Below are 19,584 nucleotides of genomic sequence, written 5' to 3' on the forward strand. Positions count from 1 at the left end.
AGGGGTGGGAGCTCAGTTCTGAGACAGGTTCTCTTAAGGTTTCTCAAGTTGGACACCCAACATCTGGAGAACCCAAAATCACTAGTGATTTTAGAAAATCTTGGACTCTGGTACTTAAACAGAAAAGAAATCAGAAATGAGGAAAGTCTGCGGCTCACAATATCAGATCTTGCGATATACCTTTCCTTTCTTAGTGTATATCAGAGCATCAACTGTTGCACATTTGGAGGCTTTCATTCAGGAAAACATTGCCAGTACCATCTGTGTGCCTGGTACCAGTCCCACATGACACACTCTACTTTGTGCTCCTGTGCTGTTTTAATCTCCAGGGAACCACCGTTTCAAATAGCCAACACGTTGCCTTGTATGTGAAGTCGTAGAAACATTCGGATAATGACAACAGCCATTGCCTATCACACTGGACAAAAGACTGCCAAAAACAGTAGGGATTACTAGCTGACCAGCTAAAGAGTAGGGACTACAAGCTCACCAGCCACAAATCAATCGTCACACTGGGCCAACAATTAAGGAGTTAAAAGAAAACATCATTTGGCCACAGGAGACAGAAATGGTGATAGGTTTTCACTTGAAAATACTGTACCTGAAAAAAGAAAAGGAGTACTTGTGGCACCTTAGAGACTAATAAATTTATTTGAGCTCAAAATAAATTTGGTACTCTCTAAGGTGTCACAAGTACTCCTTTTCTTTTTGCGGATACAGACTAACATGGCTGCTACTCTGAAACCTGTACCTGAAAATAAATATTGTCAGCAGCACAGGATCTGATCCTCCCTTAATGTACACATGTAACTCCTATGAACCCTTATAGAAGTAGGTAGGCAGCTATAAGATGTAGTTGAGTCAGAACTAATACAAAGAGCAAATCCTGAACCAGCCTCTTTGCTCCCTGCTAAGAATAGTCATCCCTCTTGGCTGGCCTGCCTGAAGTGCTCCACCTCCTGTTGCTTCTGGATCCTACCACTTCCTTCATGCTGGGAAAGAGAACATGCCCAGGGTCCCATGGCATGAGAGGCCAGGGCTGAGGAGCTTCTGGCCCAAAGCCTAGAGCAACTCTCAGTCAGGCCAGCCAACGAGGGTTTGTGGGCAGAGAGCAGGAGAGAAGAGTTTACAGGTCAGGTTTTGGGGAACCACGTGAGGAGTATGGGGTTCTCTTTATGGGAGGGAAAGGGAGGAAATGTAGAAATGGGATTCAGAGCAGGAGTATGGGGAATGGTTAGATCCTCAGAAAGAATGTATTCGTCCCAGCCAGTGCAGAGTGCTGAGGACAGATAATCTATTCTAAGTCCTAAACATTTTATAGTCCATTAAAAGTTCTCAGAATCATAGGGTGGTAAAATTCACTTCTGCTGATGGTGGCAATAGAGTTACAGCTACTCATCCTACTAGCGCATTTAGCCCTTCAGGTTTAATCTTGTTAATTTCAATCCTCTACTAACTCACGAGAGCTGATCTAGCAAAAGGAATTGAGGAACAGCTCAAGGTGCACGCAGACACACATGCACTTTGCTAATTATATTTAGTTGTCAGTTCCAACAGCTGGATTTTAAAGATTGTTGTAGCCCTCACACTATGGAGGATTTAATATCAAAGAAATAATAATAACCCTACAAGCGTGCCTGATAAAGAAACATTTGGAAGCAAGAAGTCTTTTTTTTTTTTTCCTGACATGGGTCCTTTTATCAAATAAGCAGTCCATTAAGGGTTTGTCAGTATTGCAGCCCCTGAGTTCTGGAGAGTGCAGGAACTGCTCCCTTTGTGCATTTCTGGGAAGAAGGAAGGCTCACGCATCATCCCAGAGGAGGAAGGGATGGTCATACTTTCCCTCTGCATTAGCCTATGGCTGGGGAAGGACTAAGCTAGAACCCAAATTAAGTCATTTGTAGAATAATATCAGTGTTTGAACTATACCTTCTGTAGAATATCAACAGGCAGGAGAAAATCTTTGTTCTTTTGATTAAGGAGACAAATTCCAAAAAGCACCTACTCTGACTTAGGAAGATATTTCAGCTCAATAAAAATATACATAAATCTGGAACTTCTTGTTAGATAACAAATGATGGTGCTCACTTGCCATTGATGGTGCTCACTTACCATTGACTTCATTAGAAGCAGGATTGTGTGTGTGTGTGTGTGTGTGTGTGTGTTCTAGACTAACATTAGGACCAACAAGCAGGAAATGCAGAGTTAGAGCTTATCTACGTTACAAGAGGCACTGAAAGAACTAGATTGGTTTTGAGTCCTGCCTTTAGTTATTTCCGTGCATGTCTATGTGAGGACACTCTTATTTTGGAATAAGAATTCCCTATTTCAGTTTAACCCTTAGGAAGGTAAAAACTACAACAACAACAAAATACATAAAAATAAGACATTCTTATTCTGAATCTATGAATTACCTGGCTTTGGTTGGTTTAAGGCCCACCTTTCACATCACTTTTTGTACTGGAGTTACATCTCTTAATAAGAATGTTGCTTAATTTGCCAAACAATTATATAGCTGTTATTCAGTCAGTTAATAAAAGATGCTGAGAGAGGCATATGTGCACCAAAATGCCCTATCCACATAAAACTCTTAAAGTTTGTTTGCTGAATTCCAGATTTTTAGTGTGCAGTATATAGTAACCATTTCCTCTGGAGTGTATTAGACAAAACAGGCAGAGTCAGCTTGAAGTGGAATGCTCTTGGCTTCCACAGTTATATTTTCTATACTGTGTTGGTACTTATAAACAAAAAGATGTATCTGTGTATCTTACAGGCAGTGCTTGCAATAGTTTCTTAATCACTACTTCATATTTTAGCACTCAAGCTTTGTTTTCCTGTTGGGAGGATCTGCATGACGACCTGGGAGGACACTGCTGCCAGGTAGGAGACACCCACTGAAAGTAAGATTTGTTTTGTTTGTTTGTTTTTGATTTGTTAGTTTGTTCTATTTTTTTTTCAATTTTACATTTACTGAATTTCCATATGAAGTTATTTCAAATGGCAACTAATGTTTTTCAAGTAAGAATTACATATACTGTCATTTTATCATCCTATGCTAACAAATGTGATGAAAATGTAATTGCATTATATGTGGGGTAACAACATTTTTAAATAGAGTTGTAGATTACAGTATTAAATTTGCATGCATAATTTTTCCTGCTGGCTTTAAACTCTCTGGAATGGTGCTCATGGGGGAGTGGCATGTCATATGTTCCTTGTACGTTTTATACAGCAGATCAATGAGATACTTTTCTGTATTCCTCATTAAAGAATGGGGTAAAAAAAAATGAGAGCCAGGGTTTGCTTTCTGGTTCCCCATGAGACCCACCACTCTTCCTCCTCCCACCTCGCTCTTCCTCAGTTTTCCGCATCATGCAAGTTCTTTTTTTCCTAGCTCTGTGCTCACATCTTCTCCATCTCCTCTTTCCCCACTTCTCAGAGCTTTGTTCTCTTCCTTCTTCTCCTAGTCTTCAGAGCAGCAGTGAATAAGCTACTCTCTCTGCAAGGCCATCTTTCCCCTTCTTTTGTCCTTCGGGCCTCCCTCACAACGACAGGGAGCTCAGCTCACTCTACTGCTGCCAGGGAATAGAATTACGGGAAACTTTGCCTTGTTCAGCAGCAGACACCTTTCCTCTCTTTACCCCTCCGCTGCCATGTTGCAGTCTCTGCAGCTGGGGACAAGTGCATGCTGAGTAGATGGATTGGACAACACTGCTTTACACACACAAGTGCTGGGTTCCAGTCTGCCTTTGTTATAAAGCCAGCTGGAGAGGAAACAGGATTCAGAGGCCCTGTATACACTGAGAAAATTCATCACGGCAATGTGTTAACGAACACAATACAATTAACACAATGTAAACATAGTTTTGCCTTTAGCGTGGTCAAGGACTGTCATGGTCAGAGGCATGTTAGCTGGTGATAGTCAACTTTAGAGGAACCTTGTGTGCACGAGGTACAAAGTCATGTTTAATGCCCTGTTAGTCAAAATGTGTGAGTTAACAAGTTCTCTAGCATAATGCATATCCCCAGCGCTAGGAGACACTGATGCATCCTCCTCTGAGGATGAAGGGCTTTGAGGTTGTATGGAAGGTAGGGGACATGGCCTTGCAACTATGTAAAGCATAAGGTTCAGTGGGGAAACTCAATTTCATCCCAGCAAGCTTTGAGCATCTGTGCTGAGACCCTGCCTCTTCACACTTCCCTTCATCTTGCCAGTGCAGGTCATTTAGAAGTTCCCAAGGGGAAGGGAAATATGAAAACAGTACACAGAATTAATGCTGCATGCAGCATGTTGTTTCCTTCATAGACTTCTAGTGGGAAATCCCCAGAATTGTTGCAGGAGAATGCTGCACAGAGTGGCTGTTCCCTCACTCTCCCCACAATGGCCTGACACATGTACCCCCAACCCCAGCGCACCTATATGGAGTCACAAAGAAACACTTTTGAATAATGGTGAAACACAGAGCAAAGAAAGAAAAGAAAGAACGAAGCAACCATTTCAGAAATGATAGTTGTTGTTTACAATTGTGTGGATACTGAGGACACGATGCATCAAGAACCATCCTGTAGCTTTTTTATCTTCATAGTGCAGAGTGGCATGGGACTGAAGTCCTGTGGGGAATTGAGATGCAGCATATTTGTCAGTGCTGCAAAAGATCCTGAAAATACAATATGGCACTGTATACGTAATCTAAAAAATGCTTCTTGGTTTTATCATACAATAAATGCCAAGAAGTAGAAATCCTAAGTCGAGTGTATATCCATTCTTCAAATTCCTTAAGTAGAAAGACATTACATCAGTGGCTGGAGATTACATCATTGACTCTGTATCTTCTTGCTAACAGATTTTTAATATCAGAATAGGAAAAAGTGACAGAGGATCTGACTAGACCTTATGGTTCATGAGAAATTAATTAGAGAGATCTTATTTCTTTAGGCATGCAATTGTATACATTTCTGACCAAGTAAGCTTTTTCTATTGGAATAACTAAGGAAATTTTAAAAATTTTGCTTTTGTTACTAAAAATGGGAGAACATATGTTGGTACTTGCCTTACCTTCTCCATTCCTTTGTTCTAACTGCTGGAAATTTAGATTTTATACATCAGCCTCAAAGCTGAAAACATGGATCCCTTGGTTAAAACAAATATTGATTTTTGTCATCCTTCTTATTCAGGAAGAAAATATGAAAACAGGAGGGCATGACAAAAGGGAAGGGCTGTTTCCCTTGATAAATGCTTTCAATTAGGGCACTGATTAATCGTGAGACAGCTTAAGAGTGTCATCATCTGCTATTTCTACTGAAACATGGCAGTAGCAGCTTAAAAAGGCTCTTAACAGGGAAAATAAGACCCATCTATGGAAAATAGAGAGAACCAAATACTTTAAGTAGTCAGAAGAAAGATAGAATAAAATGGATTTTCTAGACTGGTAAAATAAAGAGTGTTTTCATAGATGAGAATTGTTTGAAGATTATAAAAACCTAGACTGTTGGTATTCCTGAGTGAGTGCTAATGAATCAACAGTTTAATTCATTATCTTCTTCTAACTGGTCTCTGAAAAAATAGATAATCCAAACCCTGTATATCTCCAGGCTTGACCCATAAACTGTTATGGGAGGGTATGGATTAGTTTAAAGAGAAAAAAATATTTATTTTCCCTCTTGTGATGTGTGGCTGTTCAGTCACTTCCATTAATGTACTCGACTGTAAAGTACTATTTCTAGCACACAAAAAGCGGGGGGGTGGGGGGGAAGGCGGCATCAGCTAAGTTTGTGTGACTGGGTGAATAACATTGCTCTTATAAAAGAAAACAGGACAATTTGGAGAATAATTTCAGAAGGTGGGGAAAGGAGAAAGATACAAGCAAATGCTTCTCCAGTAATTTAAAGTCTCTGAAACGACAATATAAACTTCATGGAGATGGGGCATTAGATAAAAGAATTTTAGTGAGAGAGGAAGTAGTACTCTTGAGGGGAACAGATTGTGCTGATGAGCGCGTCTTGTCTTGGCCTTATTTTAAATATTACTTTAGAATGGGGTCTGTAAATCTAGGGATATTAACAGTTTGGGTGGGAGAAAAGAGGCTTTTCTGTTTAAGGTAAGGTAAAGTAGAGGAATAATGCCATTGCCCCAGCTGTTAAAATATTTTTAAGATAAGTTTCAAAATTCACATTTACGAGAGTGGTACAGTAAAGCTCATTGCAGTTAGGAGAAAGGGGAAGTTGGAATCTGCCCCAAAATCCTAGGTTAAAAAAAAAAAAAAAGTACATAGTACTTCCCCTTCTGATCATGTTGGGGTGGGGGGAGAATGAGGGAGAGAAACTGCTAGCCAGCTAAGGTAACCCTTTCATTGTTTATTTTGGAGAGCCTTTTAGAATATAATTGAAGAGCCACTTCTTGAAGTGCTTACACAGGCAAAACTTCCATTGAGTTTTGCCTGAGAAAGTACCTCATGTTTTGGCCCTGTAACATTAAAGGAAATCTAGTTTAATGCAAAGAGAAATCAAGTTCATCCTAACTCCGCCTCTTTGGTCTTATGCTTTTAAAATGTATTTATTTTACTATAATAAATTAGTTAATACAATATAAGTGCATTATAAATGGAAATTTCTCATATGATCTTGTATACAAGACCCATCATCTCCAGGCTTGAGTTTAATTATATCAATGATACCTGCAAAACAAGCCAGCTGTGAAGAAAAGTGGCTCAGAAGCTTTAAAGTTATGAATGTTTAGATTCAGCAAGTTGAAACTTTTTCTTCTTAGATCAATTCAAGCCTACAGAGTAGTTTAAAATGCCAGGAGAATGATTTGCTTCAAACTTGTCATGTTTTATAGCTATAATTTAAACACAAAAATCAAGCCAAGTCTGAAAACTGCATGTAACATATATTAGAAATGAGTTTGCATTATATATTGTACTAATTGACACAAATTACGGCATACTATATTTTAAGTAATAGGTACAATTACTCGAATGCTCGAAACTTATCCTAGATTGGGAGTACCTGACTTCCCAACCTTAATATTGTGTAGACACTGTTTGTTTTGCATGAAATTTTCTTTTTGGGTGAGCAGTCCTGGTGTATATTTTAAGACTAAAATTGCCAATGGAGTTTCTAAATTCCACAATCTGAAACCGTATGGCTTTATACCATATGCGTCCAGCTCTCCTGGACTAAGGGTTTGTCTACATTACCACTTAAGTCGATGAAACTTAGGTTGTTCAGGTGTGTGAAAAAACCGCCCCCCTGAGTGACGCAAGTTACAATGACTTAGATGTGGAGTAATTATGTTGATGGGAGAGCGCTATCCCATCAAATAGCCCTAAGACTTCCTGAGTTTTCAGTAAGATATACCCGTTACTCTTTATTTGGCAATTCATATATTATAAGATGCAGTTTTAGCATTTCAAACTTATATAACTCATGAGTAAACACTTAACTACTTGATGCTAGATAAATGCATTCTTACTGAGCAGGATTTATACTAATATTGTCTTAATCAATAAGTGGTCATGGACATTTACTATCACTAGACTAAATTATTTTCCTAGAAAGAGTTCCTATAAAGCAGCCAATTCCATTTCAGTGTTCCCAATTAAGTACAGTATACTGTAATAATATTTGACATTTATCTAGCACATCTCATCCCAAAGCACTTTATAAATAATATATACTGTATATAACCACTGAACTATAGCAGCCTCTGGAATGCAGGGAAACAGCCTTCTTGTGCAAAACATTGCTCAATGGTAGGAACCTTTGTACAATGAAACATGGGGAAACCCCATCTATTATAAAATGAACCAATAGGCTCTTGAACATGCAGACAGAGCTTCAATTTTTATGGTCTTGGGTGAAAGTTTTACCACCGTAAAGTGCATGAAGCTCCCTCCATTTACCTTAAGGATGAAGGGCTAATCCAATTTATCTAGATTGGAACCTGTAGAGTATTTCAAATCTGATGTTTCCACCACCGAGCCATCCTTTCCAGCTAAGTATAAAAGCTCCATTGATCTCTGTGTACCTTTACTCTTGTTTTATTTGTAACTCTGCTTTTGTTGCTGGAGAAATGCTTCTTCCAAACATCCATTTTGCCCACTCCTTCTCACATGTCCTGGAGAGCCTCCCACCTCACTCTGGATTCTGTGGAAGCCGGCAGAGCAGGGATTATTCTCCCCCTTTGAAGTGCTGTTTGTTCCACCAAGTAGCTGAGCTTCGTTAACAATAATCATGCTTCACATTTTCAAAACACCGTGTGGAGGTTAATTTAATTTCTCCTCTGAGATAGGTAAGTATTGTCCCTGTTTTACAGATGGGTAAATCAAGGCACAGAGATATTACTTAGATCACCCAGTAATTTCATTGCAAGGCAAGAACACATCCAAATATCCTGACTCCCACAAGACCGTCCTGCCTTCCTGACACCTGCTGGGGAGCAAGGACTTTGTATTTGTTGACCACAACTCACTGTGCAGTACCTCAAATACTTCAGTTGATGAGAAAGAGGCTAGGCCCACATTTTTAGAGATATTGATGAATGGCTGCCCACATCAATGTAACATCTAACTAATTTAGAGTCTGCCTCATTTTTAAAAGGGACTTAGATATTTAGGAGCCTAAAACGCAATGACTACAAATCAGTTAGGTGTTGCAACACTGAGGGCAGCAATGCCTAAATATCTTGAAAAATCTGGATGCTCAACATCCATCAAAATCAACTCCCATTGCATGTTCATTCTAAATAATTATAAATTACTTTAATAATGTAGATGTAATACAACTCTGATTAGCATGGTGGGATATGTATGGTTAATTACTCTCACATTAAAAATTTATACTTTATATCCATCTGAATTTATCTAGCTTCAACTTCCAGCCATTGGATCATGTTATACCTGTCTCTGCTCTGCTGGATTGAAGAGCCCATTATTAAAAATTTGTTCTCCTTGTAGGTACTTACAGGCTGTAATCAAGTCATCCCTTAAACTTCTCTTTGTTAAGCTAAATAGATTTAGCTCCTGGAGTTTATCATTATAAACCATGTTTTCTAATCCTTTCATCATCCTCGTGGCTCTTCAACATCCTTCTTGAATGGTGAGCACCAGAATGGGACTCAGCATTCTAGCAGTCACACCAGTGCCAAATACAGAAGTAAAAACCTCTCTACTTCTACTCATCTGCTCTCTATTGTTTACACATCACAGGATCACATTAGCACTTTTGACCACAACGTCACACTAGGAGCTCATGTTCAGCTGGTTATCTACCACAACCCTTAGATCTTTTTGAGAGCCACCGCTTCCCAGCAGAGAGTCCTCGATCATGTAAGTATGGTCTCCATTCATTGTTCCTAGATGTATACATTTACATTTAGCTGTAGTAAAACACACATTATTTGCTTGTGTCCAATTTACCAAGCTATCCAGATCACTCTGAATCAATGACCTGTCCTCTTCATTATTTACCACTTCCCCAGTTTTTGTGTCAATTGCTAACTATATCAGTGAGGATTTTATGTTTTCTTCCAGGTTATTGATAAAAATGTTAATTAGTATAGGGCCAAGAACCAATCCTTGCAGGACCCCAATAGAAAACACACCCACTAGATGGTGATTCTGCATTTACAGTTTCATTCTGAAACCAGTTTTTAATCCATCTAATGTATGTCATGTTAATGTTATATTGTTTTAGAATTTTTAATCAAAATGCCATGCAGTACCAAATCAAGTGCCTTACAGAAGTCAAAACCAAACCTTTAATTTCATTGAAAAAAAATCAGTTTAGTTTGACAGGATCTATTTTCTATATATACCCATGTTGATTGGCATTAATTATATTACCCACCTTTAATTCGTTATTAATCGAGTCCCATATCAGATGCTTCATTATCTTGCCCGGGATTGACATCAGACTGTAATTACCCAGGTCATCTGTTTACCATTTTAAAATATTGTCACATTAGTTTTCTTCTAATCTTTTGAAACTTCCCCAGTGCATGAAGACTTATTGAAAATCAGCATTAACCGTCCAGTGAGTTCTTCAGTGAACTATTTTAAAACTCTTACATGTAGTTTATCCAAACCTACCGATTTAAAAATGTCTAACTTTAGAAGCTGCTGTTTAACATCCTCCTGGGATACTAGTGGAGTAGAGAGAGATATCATTTGATAGCACTACATCATCTTTTTTTTTCTGAAGTACAGAACACAAATATTTATTGAACACTTGTGCCTTTTTTGCATTAATATTGATAATTCAACCATTTCCATCTAATAATAAGAATTCTTTTTGTTCCTCATTGTGACATTACACTCCATATTCTTTATGGAAATCTGCTTATGATATGGATATAACATAACTGAGATGTACTTTATGCAAGATGACTCATGTAAGGTATCATTGGAAAGGTTATGATTTACTGATTGTGTTTATCCAATTTGTATGCATGTATCATTTTTGTTCAATTTTGTATAATTTTTGTATCAATATTGACAATGTCTCTGTGTTTCAAATGTGCTATATTGGATGAGGCCAAACAATGTGAGTGGCTTATTGAAGAAATGCACAGAGGCATAAGGATTACCCCAGGAACTGTGCGCAATAGAAACCTCTCAGAGATAGCTCTACACAATGGGAACTGTTTGACTCAGGTCAGATAGCTCTCTACAATGGAACTTTTTGACCCAGGTCACAGCAAAAAAGCTCCAGCGAAATATAAAAGAAGGACAATGACAACATGAGGGATCCTCACTCTCCCTACAACAACACACCTGAGGAACAAAGACTGAACTGTGGGAAGTGATGGTCCCAGGCTGGAAAGATTTTTAGGCTGTGTAAGAAAACTGGGAAAGCCAAGGCAACTTGTGCCTTAAGAATCTGCCAATCTGTTTATCACTCAGAGTGAGAATTTGCTAATTTGTATCCTACCTATCTAGTGTGTTAAGCTCAGTTTGCAGCTTTTGTTTATTTATTAAGGTAATCTGCTTTTTTCTGTTTGCTATCCCTTTAACCACTTAAAATCTACCTTTTGTAGTTAATAAACTTATTTTGTTTATTATTAAACCCAGTTTAGTAATTTCTAACTGGAGGGCAAGAAATTGTGCACATCTCTCTTCGCATTGAGGAAAAGGGCAGATTTTTATGAGCTTGTGCTGTGCAGATTTTTCTATACAGTGTAAGACAGTATTATTTTGGGTTTATCTCCCAAAAGAGATTTGCAGATGAGTGCCACGGGAGTCCTCTCTTACAGAGCTGATTTCAATTTGTGTCTGCAGTGGGGTGTGGCCCTAGGTGTGTGTGTCTGTGTCTGTGTGTACACTGCAAGAGGCCAGAGAGCCTAATTCTCAAAGCAAGGAGAGGGAACTCAGGCTGGTTGAACAGGAGAGGCTCAGTGAAATCCCAGAAGGGGGATCCAACCCATCACACTCGTATGTTTAAAAAACTCCTTATTGTCCTTAAACTCTACTGGCCATAGATTTCTCCTTGTGTCCCTTTGTTTCTCCTATCAATGCGCTACAATTCCTAACTTTTGATGTATATTCATTACTATCCGCTTCCCCTTTTTCCCATTTGTTACATATGTATAAAACAGCTGTAAAAACTAATATACAGTCCCCCATGATCTCACAGCTTTTTTCCCCCACTAGGTCCATAAGGGAGTTGGACATCCTGTTCCCTAGTGTGTTTTGGTGGTCTGTAGCAGACACCAATTAGTACCCCATCTTGTGTTCTATCTGTTTGGACATTGATCCATAAGCACTTGAAATCATTTTCTTCTGAGTTACCAGTGACTTGGAAACAGCTAAAGCCATTTTTGACAGACTGCCACTGCCCCTGCTCTTTTGCACCTTCCTAAATAGGTTATAACCAGTGGCTTTAACATTCCAGTTATGGGAATCATCCCTCCAAGTTTCGGCAGTACCAACTAGATCAAATTTATGCTCATAAATGAGCAATTCCAATTCCTCATGTTTGTTACCCAGACTCTTAGCAGTGGTGTATAGGCAATTAAAGAATAACTTCTCTTCATGTCCTTTGATTCCTTGATTAATTTTGTTCTCAACATCTCAGTTTTGTGCTGTGTACTCATATCTTCTCCAAATTAAGATTTTGAGGACAAAATTAGTCAAGGAACCAAAGGATAAGAAGAGAATAAATTCACTATAAAGACACTGACTAATGCATAAAAACCATTTCAAGATCAATTTTTAGTTGAACCTCAATTGAGATGAACTTCTGACCTACTGCAGATGCTGTACATAGCAAAGCAAGTATAACAAAAACCTACTATCTATCCAGATTGAAATGTAAGTGGTCTTCTAAGTAGTCCAAGCTCAAGAAGGCAGTTTATGCTGGGCTATCCAATAGGGTGACCACCCATCCTGAAATGCAGAGTTCAAGTCCTGGTCCCAGGCTGAATGACTCCAAGACAAATGCTGTCCCAGATTCCCTATGGTGCCGCTTCACACCTGCCCAAGAGTCAGAGGTGGTGCCAGCCTCTTCCCAGTAGGGGTAGAGGCTGAGGTGGGCCTTAGCTCCCACTCACCATAATGCCCCTGCTCTTCTCTTCCCCTGAGACCCCGACCCCTGGCCATGCTGTAAGAACCACCCAGGGAACCCTAGACCCTCCAGCTGCCCTGGGTGGCATGCCCTGGGGGGTAGGGACACAGGCCACGGGCTGCTTTCAGGCACCCTGACTCCCCTACTCCTCTAGGGTAAGTGGAGGGTCCGAGGCTCCCCACAGCAGCCCAGGCTCCCTGGGCAGTTCTTGGCATGGCTGGGGGGGGGGCCTCAAGCGAACAGGAGGGGTAGGGGTGGAACCATAGAGGGGGCGGGACTCCTGCATATGTCCTGGTTTTGCCTTTTGAAAAGGTTGTTACCCTACTATCCAATGGGCTGATAAACTCAGAGGAAAGGTTAACTAGGCCAAAGAGATGGGAGTGGTGGTGGGGAATTGAGCTTCTTTGCATGAAGCACTAAAATGTGTACACGATAAATGGTGAAGGCTTGATCTAAAGCACAGTGATGTCAGCTGGAGTCTTTCCACTGGCTTCAGTGACCTTTGTGTCAGGCCTTCAGCTCTCTGTAATGTCTCTCTCTGTGACAGTAAAGCTGAGGTGAGTGTTCGAGTTCTGTGGGGAAACAGCCCATATGTATGAGTTCCTCACCTCTAGATTGCTATGCTGGGTCTGGCCCTTCAACAAGTAGAGTGGATAGGGTTACACAGCCTTTTTCAGTTGCTACAACCCTTAACAGCAGGTCTACACTAGAAATCTTTATTAGTATAATAGCGGCAAACCCCTAAAGTAGAGACAGTTCTACTAGCAAAAGAATCCTTTCGTTTATTCATTTATTTATTTATTTGGGGTCGGGGGGTGGAACTGGGTTAAGCTATAGGTGCAAAAGCACTCCTTTACTGCTACAAGCAGCTACACTAGGAGAGGTTACTGGTATAGTTAAATCTGAACTTTTCTAATGTACAAAATGCCTAATTCAAATACAAGGCTCCATGTTGAGGAGAGGACCAGCTCTTTCCATTTGCCTTATGGAAAAGGCTTGTTGAATTTAACAGAAACAAATTAATCTACTCTAAAATAATGTGATTCCTGCTGTAGAATTCTGTAGGTTGCTTACAAATTCTAAAGGAAAGGCATAGTCCTTAATTAAATCCCATACAAATTTTCAGATGGAAGGAAAAAAACCTTCTACCTGGTTGCAGCTAGGAAAGTTGTGTTCCCATCAGCACTGGTGTGATCCTTGTAAGAGTGGCTTCCTATTCCCTGCCATTATCCCAGCTGAGAATGGATGCCAGTAGTTGTGGAAGTAAATTGGGGCTCTACTTAATCTGTGTTTGTAAACTGGAGCAACATTTCTGTTTTAATGCTAATGTTCTACAAATGGATAACAGAAATGCAGTATAACTAGGGATACCGGGGGTAGTAATTCAGTTTATAGCAGACTAAAAGAATCTTCAGTTTTAGTATATTGTTTGTTATTTATCTTTGTCTGGTTTAGTACAATTGATTCCATTTAGTAGCATTTCTGAGACATTGCTGAGAAACCCCAGTGAACATAATAGTCCATGTTTTGATTAGCACTCTGTGCCACTTGTGTAATATTAAAGATTTTTTAAAAATCTATATTGTATTATAGTCATGAGCACTCTGCCAGATACCAGCTTCTCCCCCAAAAGGTCTAACAACCAGTGCTTAAAAAATCTCTTGGACATTTTCAGTGCCTTTGATGTGGATTGCAATATGTTTGAGTTTAAATATCTCTCTGAAGTCACAGAGTCTGCTCATTGGTAATACTTCCAGGAAACCTGATTTTTGTTAAGATTTGTGGTCAAAAGCAATAGAGTGTTATGGGTTAATTTATGTAAAAGCTACTTTTTTGGAGCTATTTATGCATTTTATTATGTGCCATTTTTGTGGTGAGGCGTTCCAGACATTCTGTGTGTGTGTGTGTGTGTGTGTGTGTGTGTGTGTGTGCGCGCGCGCGCTCTTACTCAAACATCCCGCCTATAGGTGAATCCAAAAGAATTTGCACCTCTCCCACATCAGTTATCTGACCAGTCCAAGACTAGATGCTGGTGATTTTCCGCATCCTGTTCAGGACTGTGATTTTACACATAATGCAAGGACAGATCCTCACCAGCCCCTCTTTCCAGCACCTGCATGTGTTCTGAGGGTGAACAGATGCTATTACATAGCAATGTGTCTACAGGGTGTACAACTATTTTATGCCAGATTATTATCTCTGTGTGAACAGGTGCATTTCCCAACCTGTCCTACAAACAGTCCACATAACATGTAAAATCCAATTTCCTCCTTCCTGGATCTTGGCTTCATTAACAAAGAAATATAAGAACAAAGATCAGCTCAAACCTTCTCCCCAGGCTTGGCTGCTTTTCAGGTCTGCTCAGCCTACACCCTGGATGTCTCTTCAAAGACCTACTCCTACTCTTATATCCAAAAAAGTCACCTGCCTCCAACTGCAGAACCCATTTAACCCTTTTGCACTTCCTAACCACTATACCAGTGTAACTAACTACATTGGAGCTGCTCCAGGTATACACCCGTGTAACAAAACAGAATCTAGCCTATGGTCTGCATCCACTCCTCCTAAAGACAAAGAGCATCACTGTCAGCATCCACTGACTCAAGATGTGAGTGCGCTAAGATTATACTCAGTCTTGGTTTCCCCTGAGCCCCTCGCCAAAGCCCCCAACCAGTCTATCCATTTATTGACATTGCTGACTCCCAATAGTCTGGAGCAATCTGGATGCAGAGCTCAAAAAATGCTGGTGTCTTCAGCAGGTGTCCATACTCGGGCTTGTTGATAAATCTTGCCCACTGGTGCAGCTCTGTTCTTGGCAGCAACGGGTGAGAGCACAACTGCAGATGAGGCAGCCACAGCCACCAGCCTGTCACCTCCTAACCCCGCTCAGGCAAATAAACCCATACAGGGGTTAAAATGCCAGGCACCTCCCACCTTTGCTGCTGACACCAGCTGTACTGGTCTGATCAGTAGTGGGAAACTTAATGCCCAGGACCCCTAGTGCAAAAAAGGCTTTGGAAGTACAGTAGTTGTAGCTAGAGAGTGAACCTTGGAATGGATCAGTGATGGATGTAATGTATTAGTAAAGTATGCAGTCACTGTGCTACCTTGATTATTTTAAAAAAATAAATTACTGTGATCCAGTTAAATCAGTGCAGTTAAACCAAAGGGCATAGTATGCTGGTTGGGTACTAAGAGACACAACTGAGAGTACCAGACCTTGAGGAGATATTGTTTCAATTAAGCCCTGCTAAGAAAACAGTTGCAGCTTCATTCCTGATAAGTCTCAAACCCTGAGAATTTATTCGCATCTTATCTCCTTATTAATTAGGTATGACATCACAACTGTGTGTGATGCTTAACAAAACTAAAAACACCCAGAGATTGCAGTCTACATTAGACACAGAACAACACATGGCTTCAACAAAGAAGAGCTACTTCCCACCCAAAAAATGTGATTCCTGTTGTTACCTTGTGTTCACTGAATTTGTAACTTGTATGTTGTAAGCGATTAATAATTAACTTTGGGAACGACTACTATGTCACCACTGGCTACAATAATTAACAGCAAAGCTTTGGAACAAAGCCATCTTTGGTGTTTACTATTTTAAACCAGCAAACTAAGACACTAATGACTAATCCTTCCTTTCCAAAGGGCAATTCAATTAAAGGACTGGATTTAAGGGAAGCAATACTACTTAATGATACCCCGATTTTTCTACATGTTACTGTTTGTAAGAATCGTTCACCATATGTGGTTGGTTGACTGTTTCAAGACATTTCTTATGGGTTAATGACACTAAAGGTTGGTTTAATTATTTATAATAAATGATGAACTGCTGACACTAAAGCTCTACTTCAACTTACACATTTCTGTCACCCTTCATTATGGATGCTTAATGGCTGTCTAGACAGAATTTTAACAACATCTTTAAACAAATGAAGGGCTACTAGTTCTGTTTCTAGTGCAGCTGGTAGGGATATTTGTGTGTGTTTATTAGGGTTGGTTTTTTTTGTTTTTGTTTTTGTTGTGGGGGGGTGTTGTTTTGTAAATGGAGAATAGCTTTACTACAATAGAACTGTGATTATTTGTAGGTTTTGAGGAACACGCAAAACCCTCAGATAAACAAACAGCTCTGTAGGCTTTGAAGTTAGGGCTTGGGGTTTACGTCACATAAAACACCAACGTCAAAGCCTTCTGTGTGGCTTCCCCAAACACAGGCAGTGAGCTGGTTTCCACAAGCACATGGCTGAGGAGGACTTCACTGCATAAATCTTTGTGCACTGAAATCTGACTTCAGGCCTAGAGTCTTATGAAGATGTAAGTCTTTAGGTTGAAATCAGATATCCTCACATACTATTATGCATTGAAGTCAAACCTTGGGGAACATATCTAACCTTTGGATAACTGAGAGGTTCAGTTAATGAATGAGGCTTCGGATAACAGAGGTTTGACTGCATTCACCAAAAAACATAAAATCATAGAATCGTAGGACTGGAAGGGACCTGGAGAGGACTTCTAGTCCAATCTCCTGCACTCAAGGCAGGACTAAGTATTATCTAGACCATCCCTGACAGGTGTTTGTCAAACATGCTCTTAGAAATCTCCAGTGATGGAGATTCCACAACTTCCCTAGGCAGTTTATTCCAGTGCTGAGCCACCCTCACAGTGAAGAAGTTTTTCTGAATGTCCAACCTAAACTGCCTTTGCTGCAGTTTAAGCCCATAGCGTCTTATCCTATCCTCGGAGATTAAAGAGAACAATTTTTCTCCCTCCTCCATAAAATGCAACAACCTTTTATGTACTTGAAAACTGTTGTCATGTCCCCCCTCAGTCTTCTCTTCTCCAACTATACAAACTAGTGGTTTTTTTTTTTCAATCTTATCATAGAATCATAGAATCATAGAATATCAGGGTTGGAAGGGACCCCAGAAGGTCATCTAGTCCAACCCCCTGCTCAAAGCAGGACCAAGTCCCAGTTAAATCATCCCAGCCAGGGCTTTGTCAAGCCTGACCTTAAAAACCTCTAAGGAAGGAGATTCTACCACCTCCCTAGGTAACGCATTCCAGTGTTTCACCACCCTCTTAGTGAAAAAGTTTTTCCTAATATCCAATCTAAACCTCCCCCATTGCAACTTGAGACCATTACTCCTCGTTCTGTCATCTGCTACCATTGAGAACAGTCTAGAGCCATCCTCTTTGAAACCCCCTTTCAGGTAGTTGAAAGCAGCTATCAAATCCCCCCTCATTCTTCTCTTCTGCAGACTAAACAATCCCAGCTCCCTCAGCCTCTCCTCATAAGTCATGTGCTCTAGACCCCTAATCATTTTTGTTGCCCTTCGTTGTACTCTTTCCAATTTATCCACATCCTTCCTGTAGTGTGGGGCCCAAAACTGGACACAGTACTCCAGATGAGGCCTCACCAGTGTCGAATAGAGGGGAACGATCACGTCCCTCGATCTGCTCGCTATGCCCCTACTTATACAACCCAAAATGCCATTGGCCTTCTTGGCAACAAGGGCACACTGCTGACTCATATCCAGCTTCTCGTCCACTGTCACCCCTAGGTCCTTTTCCGCAGAACTGCTGCCGAGCCATTCGGTCCCTAGTCTGTAGCGGTGCATTGGATTCTTCCATCCTAAGTGCAGGACCCTGCATTTATCCTTATTGAACCTCATTAGATTTCTTTTGGCCCAATCCTCCAATTTGTCTAGGTCCTTCTGTATCCTATCCCTCCCCTCCAGCGTATCTACCACTCCTCCCAGTTTAGTATCATCCGCAAATTTGCTGAGAGTGCAATCCACACCATCCTCCAGATCATTTATGAAGATATTGAACAAAACGGGCCCCAGGACCGACCCCTGGGGCACTCCACTTGACACCGGCTGCCAACTAGACATGGAGCCATTGATCACTACCCGTTGAGCCCGACAATCTAGCCAGCTTTCTACCCACCTTATAGTGCATTCATCCAGCCCATACTTCCTTAACTTGCTGACAAGAATGCTGTGGGAGACCGTGTCAAAAGCTTTGCTAAAGTCAAGAAACAATACATCCACTGCTTTCCCTTCATCCACAGAACCAGTAATCTCATCATAAAAGGCGATTAGATTAGTCAGGCATGACCTTCCCTTGGTGAATCCATGCTGACTGTTCCTGATCACTTTCCTCTCCTCTAAGTGCTTCAGGATTGATTCTTTGAGGACCTGCTCCATGATTTTTCCATGATCTTCCCTCAGCAGTCATGTTTTCTAGAACTTTAATCATTTTTGTTGCTCTTCTCTGGACTTTCTACAATTTGTCCACATCTTTCCTGAAATGTGGCACCCAAAATGGGACACAGTACTCCAGTTAACACCTAATCAGTGCAGAGTAGAGCAGAAGAATTACTTCTTTTGTCTTCCTTACGCTCCTGCTAATACATCCCAAAATTATGTTTTTTTTGTTGTTTTTTGGGTTTTTTTTGCAACAGTGTTACACTGTTCACTCATGTTTAGTTTGTGATCCACTCTGACCCCCAGACCCTTTTCCGCAGTACTCCTTCCTAGGCAGTCATTTCCCATTTTGTATGTGTTCCTTCCTAAGTGGAGTACTTTGCAGTTGTCCTTGTTGAATTTCATCCTACAGTAACTCCTCACTTAACATCCTTAACATCTTCCCGGGTAACATTGTTTCCTTGTTACGTTGCTGATCAGTTAGAGAACATGCTCATTTAAAGTTGTGCAATGCTCCCTGATAACGGTGTTATAAGCCGCCTGCTTTGTCCACTGCTTGCAGAAAGAGCAGCCCATTGCAGCCAGCTGGTGGGGGCTTGGCATCAGGGTGGGCTGGCAGCCCCCCCATCAGCTACCTGCTCTCCGAAGTTCCCTGTGCAGCAGACTATCAATTGCCAGCAGTTCAGCTGTCCCTCCCCCCACTGCTGTGTGCTGCTCCTGCCCTCTGCCTTGGAGCTGCTCCTGGGAAGAAGATGGGTGCTAATATCAGGGTGTCCATCTCCCCTGGCTCCTACCCGCCTCCCC

At 40.7% G+C, this 19,584-nt stretch overlaps 1 protein-coding gene across 5 annotated transcripts in view; it reads left to right on the top strand.

Moving 5' to 3' along the window:
- PAG1 (phosphoprotein membrane anchor with glycosphingolipid microdomains 1) overlaps positions 1-19,584 on the top strand; it is a 191,241-nt gene that overhangs the window by 88,253 nt on the left and 83,404 nt on the right. For 3 of the 5 annotated variants that reach the window (XR_006278747.1, XM_043507679.1, XM_043507677.1), the window contains one exon: positions 2,817-2,900. The gene's annotated coding sequence lies outside the window, so the exon portion shown is untranslated. The remainder of the gene's footprint in view (positions 1-2,816; positions 2,901-19,584) is intronic. The other 2 variants (XM_038392916.2, XM_038392918.2) reach the window with 1 other exon arrangement.

The sequence above is a fragment of the Dermochelys coriacea genome, chromosome 2 (genome assembly GCF_009764565.3).
Source record: "Dermochelys coriacea isolate rDerCor1 chromosome 2, rDerCor1.pri.v4, whole genome shotgun sequence".
NCBI lineage: Eukaryota > Metazoa > Chordata > Testudines > Dermochelyidae > Dermochelys > Dermochelys coriacea.